General features: G+C 47.3%; 1 pseudogene; it reads right to left on the bottom strand.

Annotated features, from left to right (window-relative positions):
* Positions 1 to 13035: 13035 nt before the first annotated feature.
* Positions 13036 to 15309, bottom strand: LOC116457309 (aconitate hydratase, mitochondrial-like; annotated as a pseudogene).
* Between the last annotated feature and the right edge of the window lie 4676 nt (positions 15310 to 19985).

Below are 19985 nucleotides of genomic sequence, written 5' to 3'. Positions count from 1 at the left end.
CTGTGTTACACAATAGAGTCATGCATATTCAGCAAGTTTAGGGCAAAATCAATACACATTTATGAGGGGAGCTCAGTGTGCAATAGGTAAACACACATGTAACATACATTCCATGTTCACTTTGTGGGGGTCCTAGATTAAAATGAAGTGGAATTTGGCTCTTTACGTCAAAGGTAACCTAGAGGACACAGGCAGTTTGTGTGCAGTCTCTAGATCTCACTAGAACTGGCTGGAGGTGTGCAGTTGCTTATCAGGAAAGAGCGTTTGTAAGATGGCCTTCTGTCCAAGCGAAGTTTTAGTGGTCTGGGTTGTAAATCAGAGTTATCCTAATTTGCTTGCTAGCTCCTACTGTTAGGGAGTTCAGCAAGCGTGTGGTTTTTCCTGTAGGAATTTAAGAAGTTGCCATGCCAGCCAAACTTTGAACCCTCGACCTGTCGGTAACTTTTGGCTCCTTAACCTTAGGGTCTGTCTTAGTTGATAAAGGAGTGTCTATTTTGGTGTTTTGTGTTGTTTTGCTTTTGAGACAGGGTCTTGCCCTGTCACCCATGCTGGAGTGCCGTGGCACAATCATGGCTCACTGCAGCCTCGACCTCCTGGGTTCAAGTGATCCTCCTACATCAGCCTCCCAAGTAGCTGGGACTACAGCTGTGCACCATCACATTTGGCTTTTGTGTGTGTGCATGTGTGTGTGTGTGTGTGTGTGGTCTCCCTATGTTGCCCAGGCTGCTCTTCAATTCCTAGGCTCAAGGGATCCTCTCACCTTGGCTTCCCAAAATGCTGGGATTACAGGCATGAGCCATCACACCTGGCCAGAGGTGTCTATTTTGGTCTCTCAGATCATAACCTAAGACAGACACACACCCACCTTTGTGATATGTGCTTAAATAACCATCGGCAAACGGTGCCAGGGAAGCCCACGGGAGGGAGCCCCAGGCTCTTGGTGAGAACCTGAGCAGCTGTTGCCATCATCGGAAGAAGTGGTCTGGTTGGTGTCAGCAGATGCTGCTCAGCATAGATACCCACTCTGCTTAGAGGCTTGTCCCAGAGGCCCAGAGGTGAGAGAGGATGTGAGTGGCCCTGCAGTGTGCCCTACACTACTACAGGAGTGAGAGGCAGGCCGGAGCCCCGGCAGGAACCATTGACCAAGAGTAGCTGAACATCAGGATCTGACTCCATAGAGACTGTATTAGTCAAGACCCTCTGAGCTGCAAACGTCATAAACCATATCTCATTTACTTCAGCAAGAAAGGAAGCAGTGTTAGCCAAGAAATTGAAGCCCAGGCTGGCCTGAGATGTGCCAGAACCAGGTGGAATCTCTGGCAGACGCCTGCTTCCCCATAACCCCCAAATGGGGGCTTCTCTGTCTGGCAGGGCTGTGGCTGCTACAGCTCTGCATGCATTTTCAAAGACCTGCCAGGGGAGCAGGTCCGTGGCTCATACCTGTAATCCCAACACTTTGTGCGGCTGAGGTGGGAGGATTGCTTGAGGTCAGGAATATGATACCAGCCTGGGCAACATAGCAAGACCTTCATCTCTGCAAAAGATCAAAAAAATTAGCCAGCATGGTAGTGTGCACCTCCAGTCCCGGTTAATCAGGAGGCTTAGGCAGGAGGATCACTTGAGCTCAGGAATTCAAGACTGCAGTGAGCTGTAATGGTACCACTGCACTCCAACCTGCGTGACAGGGTGAGACCCCAGCGCTTAACAACAACAAAAGAGTAGTCAGGAAGGCAGCTTCCATCCCCAGGCATAGCTGGAGAATTCCTGGGGACAGGGTCAAGGGGCTCACTCTAGGGTGAAGCTTCCTTCACCCCCTTCCACATGGACACTCCTTGACAGGTGGTTGGTTCAGCCTATGCCCTCATAGCAGCACAGGGCTTGGCTCTAAACAATCAAGATAACTTCTCTAGTTGAATGTATTTGAGAAATGCAGGGCTAGGCAAGGTGTGCTGGTCGGCTTGAGCTGCCATGACAAAGTGCCACAGACTGGGAGGCTTGAACGACGCAGATCTCCAGTTCTGGAAGCTGAAAGTTGGAGGCCAAGGTGTTGGCACGGCTGGTTTCTCCTGATGCCACTCTCCTTGGCCACAGACAGCCTCCCTCCCCTGTGTCCTCACACGGGCTTCCCTCTGTGTATGTCAGTATTCTAATCTCCACTTTTCATCAGGACCAGTCATATCGGATTAGGACCCATGCTGATGGCCTCATTTTACCTTAATTACCTCCTTCTATTTGGAGAGAAGGCCCTCTCTCCAAATACAGTCACATTCTGGGTACTGCGGGTTAGAGCTTCAACATGTGAATTCCGGGGGAAATACCCAGCCTGTGACACAAGGCTCACCAGGTCATCTGAGGTGAGTGGTGGCGGAAGGGAAGATTGCCTGTGATCATCATTCCTGCTGCTTATTGGCTTCTGTCTCTGTGCCAGGATCTGTTCTATGTACTTTTCATGCAGTCGGGAAGTAACTCCTATTATCCTTGTAACAACCAATGAACTGACACTTCCCAGGAAGAGCAAAACAAAACAAGGCCCAAGTATCCGGATTGGTCTTGGACTGGAACAGGAAAGATGCAGGCAGATGATGGTTCACTGGAGCAGGCCCTGTTCAGCGTGTGCTTTCATCCATCTGTAACACGCATTGCAAACTCACCTTGTTGCCTCTCCAGTGTTGGTTTCAAGATCATTAGTTAATCAAATCCATCGACAGATTTACTAAATGTACTGAATTTACTAAAGATTTACTTGGTGTTGGGCACGGGGCAAGACAGTTGGAAAGCTCGCAAGGGTAAGACATGATCCTGTGGGGGAAGTGCCTTCATGGTTACTTGTAGGCAGATATAGAAACTTGTAGGCAGATATAGAAACTTGTAGGCAGATATAGAAACTCTAGAAAATAGAAAGAGTGAATAATACTGAGTATTTGATCACACACTGGGGACTGTTGTCCATAATGGTTTACTTGCATATTTTAAAATGGCAGCCAGGCGCAGTGGCTCACGCCTGTAATCCCAGTACTTTGGGAGGCCGAGGCGGGGGAATCACCTAAGGTCAGGAGTTCGAGACCAGTCTGGCTAACATGGCAAAACCCCGTCTCTACTAAAAATACAAAAATTAACCAGGTGTAGTGGCGGGCGCCTGTAGTCCCAGTCACTCAAGAGGCTCAGGCAGGAGAATTGCTTGAATCCGGGAGGCAGAGGTTGCAGTGAGCCGAGATAGGGCCACTGCACTCCAGCCTGGGCAACACAGCAAGACTCCATCTCAGAAAATAAAGTAAAATAAAATAAATAAAATAAAAATAAACTCTGGAATGCTACGAAAGAAACCAATAGTAATGGTTAAGGGTGGGACCTGGGCAGGTGGGGACAGAGGAGCAAGGGAACGTTGTCATTGTATGCATTTTGTATATTTTTATGTTTTTGAGTTGTTTATCTACTTGGCCTATTCACAAAAATTATGTTGAGAGGGAGAGAGAGACAGAGCGTTTGTCAGACATGAGCCCCTCCTCAAGGGGCTTATAACCAGTCATGTTGGCGTTAGGCCTTGACTTTAACAACACAGCAAGGCGAAAATGATTTCACTTTCTCCAGGCAAGAGCCTATGAGAGTAAATGGGACTAGAACCATGATCCTTACTTTGCAAATAAAGAACTGAGGCCGAGAGAGCATGTGGATACGACCCCATGGTGAGCCGGGGTTCATGCCTGAACACAGGGAAAAGTCCCTGATTCATCATTTGAAACCCTCTTCACTGTGTATGTGGTTGGCCCTTTGAGAAGTTGATGGAAGTTTCTGTTAAAGTAATTCAAAGAATATGTTTTGAGTCAAAGTGCCCATGGTCCATGGCCTCTTGGGGTTCACATTTTAGTGGAGAAAATAAGGTAGATACTCAAATGAGCCTATGAGTACACGTTGTAGTAAGTCCGATGAGAAGGAGGAAAAAGAGATGCTACGAGGAGGAATAGCCAGGAACAACACTTGAGCTTGGGTGGTCAGGGAAAGCTCTGGCTCATCGACATTCAGCTGAGATCCACCGAGCTACGAGAGGGCTGTTGAGGTGTGGACAGGACTGTAGAAGAGAAGGGTCATTCCTTGAGCCCAAAACCTGTGGTCTTCTAATACAATGTCATTCGTGGGTTCCCTGTTGGCTCATCAGCTACCAAGCTTGGTACCAGGCAGTTGGGATGGGATGAAAACAAAGTTGAAAACATGCTCTTTGACCCCAAAAAACTTACCTCCTAGTTGGAGAAGTGAAAATAACCCAGAAACAACCACAGAGTGCTTTAGAGAGTCATGGGATATGGCCGGGCATGGTGGCTCACGCCTGTAATCCCAGCAATTTGGGAGGCTGAGGCGGGTGGATCACCTGAGGTCAGGAGTTCAAGACCACCCTGGGCAACATGGTGAAACCCCATCTCTACTAATAATACAAAAATTAGCTGGGCATGGTGGCACGTGCCTGTAATCCCAGCTACTCGGGGGGCTGAGGCAGGAGAATCGCTTGAACCCGGGAGGCAGAGGTTGTGGTGAGCCGAGATCGTGCCACTGCACTCCAGCCTGGGCAACAACAGCAAACTCCATCTCCAAAACAACAACAACAAAAAGAGTCTTGGGTTAGGGGAGGAAAGAAGGCGAGATGGAACCAGGTGTGATTTATTTAGCAGGTGGAAAAACGGAGAAGGCCTGACTGGCAGAGAATCGAGGTGGGTAGACTAGTCTTATGGAGACAGACCATGGTCTTGGAGTCATTGGTGTTGAATCCCAGCTCCTCCGTGTGCCCACTGGGTGACACTGGGCAAGTTATTTTTTCTGTCCAAACTTCAGTCTTCTAATCTGGAAATTAAGTTATGTTTTCTACTTCTTATGTGGCTGCAAACATTAAATGAAGTAAGATGAATGTAGGATTTTGGAGAATGAAATGCCTGTGGGCCACAGCTCCCTACAATGTAGGGGTGGCACATCTCCCAGGGGGCGAAGCTGGGTGAATTTCCAGTGTCAGCTGCAACCACCAGCTCAGCCTCCTGCTTAATAACCATCTTTAGGACTACAGACAGCAGTCCTCATCTCTGCCCCCTAATTAGCAGTCCTAACTAAGTGATAGGTGGGTTTGGTGGAAACCACACACAACTGCTGAGGAAACCAGCTGGGTTTGTAAAAGGAAACCAATCTCCCTGTCCCTCTCCGTGCCCCTCGCCCTCCCCACTTCTCTTCCCTTTCCTTCTCTGCAGTGACCTAGGATCTCACTCAGTATAGCCAGCTTTCAAAGAACTCTAGGCAGAATCGCTCTCTCCTCGATGAATCAACTCTAAGGCCATTTATCTCAACCCATAACGTGAAAATGGTGAAAATCAAGAGTGAAATGGAAGTTATTTCCCGTAGAGAATCAAGAGTGAAATGGAAGCTGTTTCCTCTAGAGAAGCCCTTGAATAACTTGGACATTTCTATCAGCAACCATCTTCTAGAAGCAGGTCACGGTCAAGGGTGAGGGGAGAAGTCTGTGATTCCCAGCACCAAGAGAGGATGCAGCCACCACTTTGATACCTTGGAAAATGTGGATCAGTTTAATCTGAAAAATGTTGAACAATCTTTAAACACAGATGTCCCCAATTTCTGGATTTTCGGGTTGAAAGAGATGGAAAATACCCCTTTGTTTTATACCTGAAGGCTGCTGGGCCTTCTGAGATCTGCTAGTCAGTGGCAGATCTAGAAAAAACCAGGACTCAAGTTTTCTGATGCAGAGATGTCTTTCAGCTGCACCACTCTGCCTGCGTCTCGGTCTTGTGTGAGCTCATCTAAAGCAGCAAGCTCTTGTAGACTGTGATCTGGAGGCGGGAAGCATCCCCCCTCCCCACCCTCCTTAAAATGCCTCCCCGTAAGAAGTCTTTCTACTCCAGTCCAGGATTACAACACCTACTTTATTTTCTTAGGACCATGCAGAGACTGCGTACATTTCCTCTAAGGCTTTGTCACCCCAGGAGGTCCCTCAGTAGAAAGGATGCTTACATAGTGGGAAGGGTCAGAACTTTCCAAGACCTCATGTCCAGTCCTTGCTCTGCCCCTTACTGATTTTCACTCCATCGAGACAAGGATCTCTTTTCTAGAGCAGCACACATTTATTTATTCATTGTCCAAATATAAGGTACACTAAGCACTGAGACATAAAGAGGACAAGCAAGACCCCCCCCATGCCCCCCACCCCCGCTTCCAGGACCTTGCCCTGTTGTGGAGACAGATGGGCACGCAGGCAACTACATCATAAGTTCTAGGATAAAGCGACTGCACTCCAGCCTAGGAAACAGAGCGAGACTCCGTCTCAAAACAACAAAAAGAAACAAAACAATCAAACAAACAGAAAAACATGAAAAGAAAAGAACAAGAAAACACCCAAGAATTAGTAGTAGGAAACTCAGGAGAGAGAGTGTTATGGAAACCTGGGGAGGAGATAATTTCTGACAGAGATTGGAAAACAAGATTGTCAAATGCTGCAGATCAGAAACAAGACAAGACCAGGAAGCAGCCCATGAAATTCAGCCCCCAGGAGGGTCTTTGACAGCCTGAAGAGGGTCAGTTCCAGGACAGCCACTGGCAAAAGCCGGACTGCAAGTTTTAAAGAGAAAACGCAAAAGCAAGGTAAGGAAGAAAGCCTCAGTTTCCTCACCTGATGATGAGGATGGCAATAAAATGTTATGAGACTGTGGATTCGAAAGCTTTCCCATGGATGATTAAAAAGTTCCGGAGCTGGATGGTGGTGACAGTTGCAATAACATCGTGAATGGACTTAAAGGCACTGAATTGTACACTTAAAATGATTTAAATGATACATTTTGTCTTATGTATATCACCCCACTGAATTGTACACTTAAAATGATTTAAATGATACATTTTGTCTTATGTATATCACCCCACTGAATTGTACACTTAAAATGTTTTCAATGATACATTTTGTCTTATGTCTATCACCCCACTGAATTGTACACTTAAAATGTTTTCAATGATACATTTTGTCTTATGTCTATCACCCCACTGAATTGTACACTTAAAATGATTTAAATGATTTAAATAATACATTTTGTCTTATGTATATCATCCCACTGAATTGTACGCTTCAAATGATTTAAATGATACATTTTATCTTACGTATATCACCTCACTGAATTGTACACTTCAAATGATTTAAATGATACATTTTATCTTATGTATATCACAGGCACTGAACTGTATACTTAAAACGATTTAAATGATACATTTTGTCTTACGTATATTTTACTGCAATTTTTAAAGGGGGAGAAAAGCTTACAGAAAATGGCAGTGTTCTGTGCAGGTGCTGTTTATTTATTTAGAAGGCTGAGGAGGAGAGCTTGTGCTGAAAGCTTGGAGAGGTAAGGGGCTGAATGATCAGGAGCTTCAGGTGTCAGGAAAGCTCAGAGAAAAGGAGGCCACACCCCACTCAGGTAACAGGTCCAGGCTGGTCCCTGATACAGGTGTTGTAAGATATCGGAGTCAGAACTGACTGTGGCCCCGCAATCAAAGTGTCTTCTTTTGCAGTGGAGGCTAAAGGGAGAAGGGGAGGCAGCGACTTCTCAGAAGCAGCACCGCCATCCTCACCTAGGCACAGGGTCCTCTGAGGACCAAATGAGAAACTGCTTGTGAAAACCCTGGGTGAAATACTGCATACTAGAGGATCAGGAGGTAGACCACCATCAGTGTCCCCCGACCTTACAATGTTGCATTGTAGTAATTAATACAATACGAAATCATTTTTATGTTATTGAGAAGAATTTGGAAAATACAGAAAACCATGGAATAAAATTAAAAATAATCATTGTCGGCCGGGCGCAGTGGCCCATGCCTATAATCCCAGCACTTTGGGAGGCCGAGGCGGGCGGATCATGAGGTCTAGGAGTTTGAGACCAGCCTGGCCAATATGGTGAAACCCGTCTCTACTAAAAATACAAAAATTACCTGGGCGTGGTGGCTCGTGCCTGAAGTCCCAGCTACTCGGGAGGATGAGGCAGAAGAATCGCTTGACCCTGGGAGGCGGAGGTTGCAGTGAGCCGAGATGGTGCCACTGCACTCCAGCCTGGGTGACAGAGAAAGACTCCATCTCAAAAATAAAATAAAAAATAAAAACCATTGTCTCACAACTTGACTTTTTTTTTCTTTTTTGAGACAGGGTCCTGCTTTTTTGCCCAGGCTGGAGTACAGTGGCGAAATCATGACTCACTGCAAACTCTGCCTCCTGGGCTCAAGCAATCCTCCCACTGCAGCCTCCCTAGTAGCTGGAATCACAGGTGTGCACCATCATATCTGGCTAATCTTTGTAGTTTTTATAGAGACAAGATTTTGCCATGTTGCACAGGCTGGTATCGAACTCCTGGGCTCAAGTGATTTGCCCACCTTGGCCTTGAAAAGTGTTGGGATTACAGGCATGAGCCACCCTGCCTGGCCATGATAACCTGAACAATTTTATAATATGACTTTAAAATAACTTTTCTTATTATAGCTTGATATTCATATTCATAATTAAAAATCTGGAAAATACAGAAAAGTATAAAGAAGCAAATATGAATTCCTGGTAACCCCACAGTTTATACGCATTATACCAGACTTATTGATAGTCTTTCTGTAAATGCCCTTTTAAAAATTATGGTATATTGGCTGAGTGTGGTGGCTTATGCCTGCAATCCCAGCACTTAGGGAGGCTGAGGTGGTTGGATCACCTGAGGTCAGGATTTCGAGACCAGCCTGACCAATATGGTGAAACCCCATCTCTACTAAATACAAAACATTAGCCAGGTGTGATAGTGCATGCCTGTAATCCCAGCTACTCGGGAGGCTGAGGCAGGAGAATCGCTTGAACCTGGGAAGCAGAGGTTGCAGTGAGCCGAGATCACACCATTGCACTCCAGCCTGGGCAACAAGAGCGAAACTCTGTCTCAAACAAACAAACAAACAAAAACACAGTATATTATTACATAACCTATTCCTTCCACTAAATATAGCATGAATATTTTCTCATATTATGGAATATTCTTTTAAAACTTTATTGTAAATGACTATATAGTATACCATCTTGTGCATGTAAAATTCTTTTATAAAGAGTTGTTTTCAGTTTTCAGGAGAAAAATGAAATATATTTGCTTTTTAAAATTAATTATAATGGTTCCATGCAGCACACATAGAAAAATTCAGAAACAGAAAAAAAACCGGAGCTGGGTGTGGTGGCTCACACTTGTAATCCCAGCACTGTGGGAGGCCAAGGTGGGCAGACCACCTGAGGTTGGGAGTTCGAGACCAGCCTGACCAACATGGAGAAACCCCGTCTCTACTAAAAATACAAAAATTAACCAGACGTGGTGGCACATGCCTGTAATCCCAGCTACTTGGGAGGCTGAGGCAGGAGAATCGCTTGAACCCAAGAGGCAGTGGTTGTGCTGAGCCAAGATCGTGCCATTGCACTCCAGCCTGGGCAACAAGAGCGAAACTCCGTCTCCAAAAAAAAAGAAGAAAAGAGAAAGAAAAAACCCACTTGCAATCCTACCATCCAGATAACTGTTAGGATTTGGGTCTGTTTTATTTTTTAAATGTATGTCTTACTCTATACACAAATCAACACACATGTATATATGCCTTTTTTTTTTTTTTTTTTTTTTCCTGAGACAGAGTTTCGCTCTTGTTGCCCAGGCTGGAGTGCAATGGCATGATCTTGGCTTACTGCAACCTCCGTCTCCCAGGTTCAAGTGATTCTCCTGCCTCAGCCTCTCGAGTAGCTGGGATTACAGGCACCCGCCACCACACCTGGCTAATTTTTGTATTTTTAGTAGAGACGGGGTTTCTCCATGTTGCTTAGACTGGTCTCAAACTCCCAATCTCAGGTGATCCACGTGCCTTGGCCTCCCAAAGGCCTCCCAAAGTGAGCCACCGCACCCGGCCTATGTATATATACCTTTTTAAATTTTTACTTATAAATCTATTCTGAACAGTTTCTTAAATCAATAAAATTCTATAGAACAATTATTTATTTATTTTGAGACATGATCTCGCTTTGACACCCAGAATGGAGTGCAGTGGCACCATCACGGCTCACTGAAGCCTCGACCTCCCTGGGCTCAGGTGATCTTCCCAACTCACCTTCCTGAGTAACTTGGGCTGCAGGTGTGCGCCATCATACCTGGCTAATTTTTGTATTTTTTGTAGAGATGGGGTTTTGCCCTATTGCCCAGGTTGGTCTTGAACTCCTGGGCTCAAGCAATCTGCCCACCTTAGCTTCCCAAAGTGCTGGGATTACAGGCGTGCACCACCACACCTGGTTAATGTATTTAATTTTTTTTTTTTTTTTTTGTAGAGACAGAGTCTTATTGTGTTTCCCCAGGCTAGTTCTGGCTTCAAGTGATCCTCCTGCCTCAGCCTCCCAAAGTGCTGGGATGACAGGCGTGAGCCCCAGCTCCCAGCCTTCACTGACATTCTGATTAGCAAGCTGGCTTTCCCCTACCCCTGCATTCCAACATGGCGTCCACTCTCTAACCCTCCCACCATCTACCCATTTTCTTTTGAATTAGACGGATGCTTAACAACTTCTCTAGGATACGGTTAGTGACAAGATAAATAACGCCCTTCGGATGGAATTGGCCACACCCTGAAATTATCTAAGTCAGTAACATTTAGCAAACACTTATAAAATCCTCTGATGTTTCTAACATTTCATGAAATGTTGGATGTACAAATATTAACATGATATGACCCCCACCCTCAGGAGGTGCTCAGCTCAGTGGGTAATGCGGACACACAGGTGGGTTGTCTGGGGCAGAGTCTGTGCACTGAGCTGAAGGCACGCCATGCCAACTGCCTGAGTTCTCCCCATTTAGAAATATTTGCGGTTGCACGTTGCTCTGAATGATACGTGATGGGAAAAGAACTGGGTGTGAGGCATACAGCAGGAAAGCAGATTGAGCAGCTTGAACGGCACATCAGGACGGGGCACTGAGGCCTGTTTTGTGTGATCCTTTATACAGAAACAACAACGATAATACCTAGCAACTCTTTCACTCCTAAAGATAATCAGTGCCCAAAGCCCATCCCTTTCTCTGCCCTTGCTCAGTCCCTTGTAGGTGCTGTGCTCCCTCCTGCCCCAGGGCCTTTGCACAGGCCACGTCCTGCCCAGAACCTGCTTCCTGACCTCTTTGACTGGATAAGACTTTCTCAAGCTGCAGATCTTGGCTCAAATATCACCTCCCCCAATGATGCAGGGGAAATATATATATCAATTTATCTTTTGTGTTCCCCCAAAAGATATATTGAAGTCCCAACCCCGCCCCCCGCTGTAGCTGTGAAAGTGACCTTATTTGGAAATGGGGTCTTTGCAGATATAATCAAGGTAAGATGAGGTCATGCTGGAGTAGAAGCCCTAAATCCAATGACTGGTGTTCTCATAAAGGAAAGAGATGTTTGGACACAGACAGAGACAGAGGGGAGAAGTTCATGTGATACCAAAGGCAGAGACTGGAGTGATACATCTACCAGCCAAGGAATCCCAAGGGCCGCCAGCAATGCCAGATGCTGGGAAAGGGCCGGTAAGGAACCTCCTCCAGGGCCTCCGGAGGGTGCACGGCCCTGCCTAACCTCAGTCTCGATCTTCCAGCCTCCAGAACTGTGAGAATAAAATCCTGTTGTTTCAAGTCCCTCAGTTTGTGGTACTTTGTCATGACAGTGCTGGGAAACTAACACACCAGGCAAGCATTTCTCTACCTCCCCAATTAGAACACAGGGTTCCCCTCTGAAACACTTGTCATGGTTCTATTTATATATTCATCGTGTCATTTAACTACCATCTATCTCCCCGACCAGGCTATCAGCTCCATGAAGGCGCATCTTTCCCTCCCCAGGGCCTGGTGTGTAAGGTTGGAATAGTTCCTGAATGAACACGTGGCTCATGGGGCTGGTATCTAGGCCCGACCACGTGCTGACGTGCGTGCCACACAGGAGGAGACCAGATGAGAATTTCAGAGTCCGGTGCTGCCATCCACTCATGGTCCTGAACACTCCACTGTGGGACTGCTTTGGTAACATGACCTTGCAAGCAATGCTTCATTTAATCCTCACAGCAGCTCAACCCACTGATCCCAGCATTATTCCTACTTTATGATACAGAAATTAAGGGTTGCCGGAAGTTATGGTACTAGTGAATGGCAAAGCCAGAGCTTGAGTTTAGATTTGTGGGACTCCACAGCCTATGGTGCAAACATCAAACACCTTCCAGAACTCTTGCTCCGTTCTGTTGGCTAGGACAGGTCCTATGCTGCAGGGTAACTGCGTGTGGTTAAACTTGTCATTCAAATGTGCAAAGGCAGCGCACAGGTGGGATCATCCCTGGACCGGGTGCCTCATCTGCTCAACGCTCTGCTTCTGGGGTCTGGAACCCTCTAAGTAGTAAAACTCTTCATATCAATCACCTGCCTAAATCCTGCTGCTCTGGGGGTAGAATACCCTCGGTGCTGTGCCCACTGCTGACATGTCTACTGCTCTCACCCCACATGTTCACCCCACAGCATACCCTGGACCCTATTCTAGCCATGTGGTGTTATGTGCGATCCCCCAAAGAGCTGCCCTTAACACCTCCCACAGCAGCTTGCTGAATCTGCCTTTTTAATTTTTTTTAAATTTTGGCTTCTTGTTTTCCTTGCAAGAACAAAAGGTTCTCTAGAATCCTTCAGCCACCAATGAAATGGGCAGGCAGGAGAAAAACTTTAGATGGGAGTCTTGTCAATAAAAATAAATACAGTTGCATGGAGCTGCTTAAGATCGGAACCAAACACTAAAAATAGGAAGGCAGGGGCTAAAAAGTTATTTTAAGAACCTCCCCCAACCACAGTCACTCTGTGGGCTGAGCGGAGAGCAGGAAGCATGTCTGGTCACATCATCTTGGAATCAGAACCCACAGCTGGATGGATCGGATCTGCTGATGGCACACGTGGAGCTGAACTTGAACATGATGCCAGCCCTGGGGGGCGTGGTTGGGGGGTGTGGTGGGAGGCACCGCCCTCACTGCTGCAGCTCCTTCATTCTGTTGAGGGCACTGCTGGCACAGAACCACTTGATCCGCATCTCGTTGAAGGTGTGGTTCAGGAGGATGGTCTCCTGGGTCCCATCGGGGTGCTTGATGATGAACTTCAGGGGCTTGTCAGGGGCGAAGTCCTTCAGGCCCTGAATGGTCAGCTTGTCCACGGGGTGAACCTTATTGTAGTCAGCTGGGTCAGCAAAGGTCAGGGGCAGCAGGCCCTACTTCTTCAGGTTGGTCTTGTGGATCCTGGCAAAGCTCTTGGTGATGATGGCCCGGCCCCAGAGGCGGTGAGGCTCCAGCACTGCGTGCTCCCGGCTCGAGTTCTCGTCCCCGATCACCACCCACCTGATGCCATGTTTCTTGTAGCAGTGGGCAGTGTCAGGGACGGGGCCAAACTCCTGGGTGACGGCACTGCACACGGAGTTGGACTGGCTGTTTTCAATGTTGATGGCACCAATGAGCAGGTTGTTGGAGATGTTGTCCAAGTGCCCATAAAACTCGAGCCAGGGGCCAGCAGCCGAGATGTGGTCAGAAGTCCACTTCCCTTTGACCTTGATGGCGATCTGCAGGTCCTCCAGGTCCTGCCATCCCACTTGTTAAAAGGCTCTCACATCCACGTGCTGGCCACTGCTGTCCTGTGGGGGGTGCTGGTAGGTGTCCTGCCCTGGGCCAAACTCCCGCTTGGGGAAGCTCATCTGCATCCGGAGGCTCCAGCTTGAACTTCTTCCCATCCTTGCCTGTCAGGTAGTTGGTCTCTGGATTGAACTTGAGGATTCCCGCAATGGCCAGGGCTGTGACAATCTCTGGGGACGTGACGAAGGCATGGGTCTCGGGGTTTGTGTCGTTGCGGCCGTGAAGTTCCTGTTGTTGGAGGTGACGATCGTGTTCTTCTTCCCCTTCTTGATGTCCTTCATGTCCCAGTGGCCAATGCAGAGGCCACAAGCACTGGCCAGGACGATGCCGCCCACATTCCTCAAGACCTGTGCATAGCTGTCCCGCTCAGTGGTGGCGTGGATCTGCTAGGAGCCTGCAGTGATGGTGAAGTGGGACTTGCACCTGAGGTCATAGGCCAGTGCCTGCTTGGCCACAGCTGCTGAGTGCCCCGGATCTTCATAGCTTTAATGGTTGCAGGTACCAATCAGACCCACTCGGACGTCCAGAGGCCATCCTTCCTTCTCTGCCACCTTGCCCACTTCTGCCACAGGGTGAGACTTGTCAGGGGTGAAGGGCCATTGATGTGCGGCTTCAGCTCACTGAGGTTAATTTCAATTAGTTGGTCATAACAGCAGCCAGGGTCAGGCACCAAGTGATCCTGGAATTCATCAGCTAGACCGGCAATGTCTGTCTGGCCGGTCTTGCTTAGGTACTTCCTCATCCTGTGGTTGTAAGGGAACACGGAAGTGGTGGCCCCAATTTCTGCACCCATGTTGCAGATTTCGCCATGCCAGCACAGGAGATGGAGTCTACGCTGGGCCCGTGGTATTCCACGATTGCACCTACCTGTGTCACCTTTCACCATGAGGATGCCTGCCACCTTCAGGATCACATCTTTGGGTGAGGTCCAACTGGAGAGGGAGCCCGTTAGCTTCGTGCCAATCACCTTGGGGCACTTCATCTCCCAGGGGATCCCAGCCATGATCTCCACAGCATCGGCACCCCCAACTCCAATGCAGATGCTCCCCAGGCCACCACCACTGGGGGTGTGGGAGTCAGTGCCAATCAGAAGAACCCTGAGGTATGCATAGTTTTCCAGAATAATCTAATGAATGATTCCAGATCCAGGCCTCCAGAAGTCCACGCCATATTTGGCAACTGCAGTTGTCAGGAAATTATAAACTTCCTGGTTGATGTCCTTGGCCTGGCACAGGTCTTTCTGGCCCCCGAGCTGGGCCTCTTTCAGATGGTCACAGTGGATGGTGGACGGCATGGCCACCTTGGGCAGCCCACTGCTGATGAACTGCAGAACGGCCACGCGGTCCGGCCACAGCCACAGGTATGTCTTGCCCTGCTCGATTTCCTGGCTGGCCAGGTCATCCAGGTGTCCATACACGATCTTCTCCAAGAGGGTCAGAGGCCGGTTCAGTCGTTTGCGAACAATGTTAATGTTCTTCTCTAGCAGGTCATAGTGGATGTACTCGTTGGGCTCAAAGTGGCTCATCGCCATCTTGGCCCGTTGGCACAGGACTGAGGCCACGTGGTATTGCTGCACACCCAGAGCTTTCTGCAGCCGGGTCCAGTAGGCTGCAGGGTGCCATTTTGTGCACTGACAAAGATGAGGTCATGTAAATCTGCCTCTTTATCAGCGATGTCAGTCTCTCCGGTTGGCTGCTCCAAGACGCCATCCCTAACCCCGTCTGGTTAGGGATGAGATGAGACGCCTTTTCTCACTGTTGTCACATCAGCCTGAGCAACCTCATCACACGGACTCTCTGTCGCTTGCTCATCGCCCACCAGGCATCCAGGACCTCTGTGTGGCTGGCAGATGAGTGAGCATGAAGTGTGCGGATCTGGGAAGACTTTGGGCTCCGGCACCACACACACCCGGGCATGATTCCTGCCTCCTCCGGTTGCTGGCTGGAAACCCTTTCACCAGACGCCTAGGTTGCTTCAGGTTCATTTTCCTCATCCACAAAGTGAATATCCTGTTACTCATCTTGCAAGGATGATGGAAATACTGAATTATATCTACAAATAATTGCATGTATTAACAATGCCAGCCACATAGTAAATTTTCATTCCTTGCATATATCGCCACCTAGTGGACATCTTTAACCAATAAGATTAAATCAGCTTGGACATTCCAGGCACGATTTCATACTCCTCCTTTCCATCCTGCCATCCTCAGCAACTCTCTGGATACACCTGGACTGGTGTTGTCCAGCCTGCAGGCCGCCGGCCCCATGTGGCTGCTGACCACTTCAGCTGTGGCTAGTTGGAACGGAGACGCTCCTTCAGTGTAAAAGGCACACTGGGTTTTGCAGACTTAGTAGGAGCAAAAGAATGTAAAATACTTCAACAATTTTTTTTTTTCTGAAATGAACTTTCACTCTTGTTGTCCAGGCTGGAGTGCAGTGGCGCAATCTCGGCTCACCACAGCCTCTGTCTCCCAGGTTCAAGCGATTCTCCTGCCTCAGCCTCCTGAGCAGCTGGGATTACAGGCATACACCACCATGCCCAGCTAATTTAGCATTTTTAGTAGAGATGGGGTTTCTCCATGTTGGTCGGGCTGGTCTCGAACTCCTGACCTCAGGTGATCCGCCCGCCTCGGCCTCTCAAAGTGTTGGGATTACAGGCGTGAGCCACCGTGCCCGGCCCTCAACAATCATTTAAAATATTGATTACGTTATTATAATTATTGTCATATTTCTTTTTACCTTTTTAAATGAGGCTGCTAATGGAGGGATGCAGTGGTTCATGCCTGTAATCTCAGCACTCTGGGAGCCGAGGCGGGGTGATTACCTGAGGTCAGGAGTTCGAGACCTGCCTGGCCACCATGGCAACACTCTGTCTCTACTAAAAATACAAAAATTAGCGGGGCATGGTGGTGCACACTTGTCGTTCCAGCTACTTGGGAGGCTCAGGCAGGAGAATCGCTTGGGTGCAAGAGGTGGAGATTGCAGTGAGGTGAGATCGGCTGAGATCGTGCTGCTGCACTCCAGCTTGGGCGACAGAGCAAAACTCCATCTCAAAAAAAAAAAAAAAAAAAGAAGCTGCTAAAAACTTTAAATTGCATATATGGCTCAGCTTTGGGGCCTGCATCATATTTCTATTGGACAGTGAGTGCTATTCTACTCTCAAAAAAGAATCTGGAGGCTTGTGTCAATTCATTCACTAAGTGTGTGTGTACGTAGGCGGGTGTTTCAACCCTCATGATTGACACTTTTTGAAGAGGCCACAGATAAGGAACCGAACTGTACCCAGAGATGTTCTAAGCTGGATAACTGTGTGTCACAGAGAGGCTTCAACAAACAGAGGAGTCAGTCACTTTTTCTGACATTTTGCCCTGCCTCTCTGGACTTTCCCTGCTTGCAGGGAAACTCTTCACATCTTGGAAGATGACTTAGGCTTCTTTCGCAATCTCTAGCCCCAGAACCATTTGCTCATGTGCAATCTAGCAGTCAAGTATCTGGTGCTGTTTTGGTTTTGTTTTGTTTTTTGTTTTTGAGACAGAGTCTCGCTCTGTTGCCCAGACTGAAGTGCAGTGGCATGATCTTGGCTCACTGCAAGCTCTGCCTCCCAGGCTCAAGTGATTCTTATGCCTCAGCCTCCCAAGTAGCTGGGATTATAGGCATGTGCCACCACACCTGGCTAATTTTTGTATTTTTTAGTAGAGATAGGGTTTCACCATGTTGGCCAGGTTGGTCTCGAACTCCTGGCCTCAAGTGATCTGCCCCCCCTTGGCCTCCCAAAGTGCTGGGATTACAGGCATGAGCCACTGTACCCAGCCTCATGCTGTTTTTGTTTGTTTTGAGACAGGGTCTGACTCTGTTGCCCAGGCTGGAGTGCAGTGCCATGATCATAGCTCACTGCAGCTTCGAACTTCTGGGCTCAAGCAATCTTCCCGCCTCATAAGTAGCTGAAATTACAGCCATGTACCACCATGCCTGACTAATTTATTTTTAATACAGATAGGGTCTTATTATGTTGCCCAGTCTGGTCTTGAACTCTTGGACTCAAGTAATCCTCCTGCCTCTGTCCCCCAAACAGCTGGAATTACAGGGATGAGCCCAGCACACCAGCCCAGCCTGTGCTGTTGAGGTGGAAAGGGCTTCAGATTTTCCAAGATGCTTTCAACAAGAAGCAGTCTTCATGCAAGTTGGGAAAACATCCACCTGGCAGATGTAAACGCTAAGGTCCAGAAAGCAAAGGCTGGTGTATTAGATCATATCATGTACGTGGATGGAAAACGTTTCAGTCTACCTCAAATTTAAAAAGCAATTTTCTGATTCTGGGAATCATGGCTTGGAGGCATTGTGATTCACCCTTGCAAATTTCTGAGAAATTAGTCAGTAGAGACCAGAAAGCAAATGTGAAAAGATATAATTAAATAGGCCACTGATTGGGATAAAAGGCTTATTTACATCAAGAGTCTTTCAAAGAAAAGAGAAACCAAGCAGTCAGTTGAACGTTAAAAAAAAAAAAAAAAAAATTAGAAACAAGGCAAAGACAAATGACCATCCCAGAGGAAGCAGATACATCAAAAAGTCAGATAGATAATGAAAGATGAGAATCTAATTGTAGAGTATACAGGTTTAGATCAATTATCAAAAGCTCTGCACACACATTTGGAGAGAAAAAAGAGAATGCAAATTCAGAGAACAACTCAAAGTCCTCAGTCATTTCCTCCCCATCTCCCTTGGCCTCAGTTTCCCCATCTTATGAAACCAGATGACCTGTAAGCCTCCTTTCAAATCCATATTTGTAATTCTACAAAATAAATAGCTGCATGAAGATCTTTTACTTCTCAGTTTCTATCTCCAAAATTTCGTAGCCAATTTTCGTAGAGAAAATAAAAATTACATATGAGCAAGAAAGGCTAATTAAAATAATGTTACCACCTAGAGACAGCCACTGTGAATATTTTAATGTATATTCTTCCCTATTCATATAGACATACATAGAAATAATATTGTATAAATTTTGTTATGGCCTTTTTTTTTTTTTTGAGACGGAGTCTCGCTGTCGCCCAGGCTGGAGTGCAGTGGCGCGATCTCGGCTCACTGCAGGCTCCGCCCCCCGGGTTCACGCCATTCTCCTGCCTCAGCCAAATATTGCAAGGATATTTCCTTGTCTTGGTTTCCTTTCCACACCATTGTCTGTGACCGCTGCCAGGTATTTTAGTCTAAATGAAACTATCAAGGTATAATGTTAGTTGCAGTGAAAATGTAAGTGTGTCCAGATTGGAAAAGATGAAGAAAGCTGAGAAAAACAACATTTTTCCTTGCACGATGCCTTCTACTTTACAAAAGACTTGTACAAAAGCTTTGTATGGGAGGCCGAGGCGGGCGGGTCACAAGGTCAGGAGCTCGAGACCACGGTGAAACCCCATCTCTACTAAAAAAATACAAAAAAAATTAGCCGGGCGTGGTAGTGGTGCACCCATCACCAGAGCAGTATACACTACCCAATTTGTAGTCTTTTATCCCTCATCCCCCTCCCACACTTTCTCCCAAGTCCCCAAAGCCCATTGTATCATCTTATGCCTTTGCATCCTCATAGCTTAGCTCCCACTTATGAGTGAGAACATAAAATGTTTGGTTTTCCACTCCTGAGTTACTGGCCTGCCAAAATGCTGGGATTACAGGCGTGAGCCACCGCGCCCGGCCGTTTTGTGGTCTTTTAAGGCCACGCTTAGAGTCTTCTTCCTGTCCTGGAATTCCGGCACTCACCTTCTCAAGACGCTTGGGCAGCTGCTTCCATGGGGGCCAGTGGGAAGGAGAGAGGGAGCAGATGGGGGACGGCTCTGACCCTCAGTACTGCAGGGCCGTTTCTTCAAAACTGAACTGGCACAAAACCCATCAACTGTTTGGAAACCAGGATTCCTGGCTTCTGGTTTTACTGCCCAGGGCTACAACTCTTGGGGCTATTTTTCTTGCCAGACATCTTACTGGGATTTTCTGCTGTGGAGAGCACCTCGTGCTGGTCTGCGCTAATAAAGGTCATTTTCTTGAGGGTTGATGTGCTGATCTTGAAACAACGAAGAGCTCTTCGCGCAGGGAGGCGGAGAAAAGACAGACTTTGGCGCCATCTACTGGAAATTTCTGTTTCTGCACGATGTGGATGAATTGGATAAAACTGACAAAACGGAAATTGTATGTATATTCTGTTCTTTGATACATGATTGATGTTGAAAATCTCTTATAAGAGGAAATATGGAAAACATATATTTAATGAATTATTAGTTAAATGCTAACTTCTCCTCTACTAAAAC

The sequence above is a fragment of the Hylobates moloch genome, unplaced genomic scaffold, assembly GCF_009828535.3.
Source record: "Hylobates moloch isolate HMO894 unplaced genomic scaffold, HMol_V3 SCAFFOLD_18, whole genome shotgun sequence".
Classification (NCBI taxonomy): domain Eukaryota; kingdom Metazoa; phylum Chordata; class Mammalia; order Primates; family Hylobatidae; genus Hylobates; species Hylobates moloch.
This window is presented reverse-complemented; position numbering and strand designations above follow the sequence as displayed.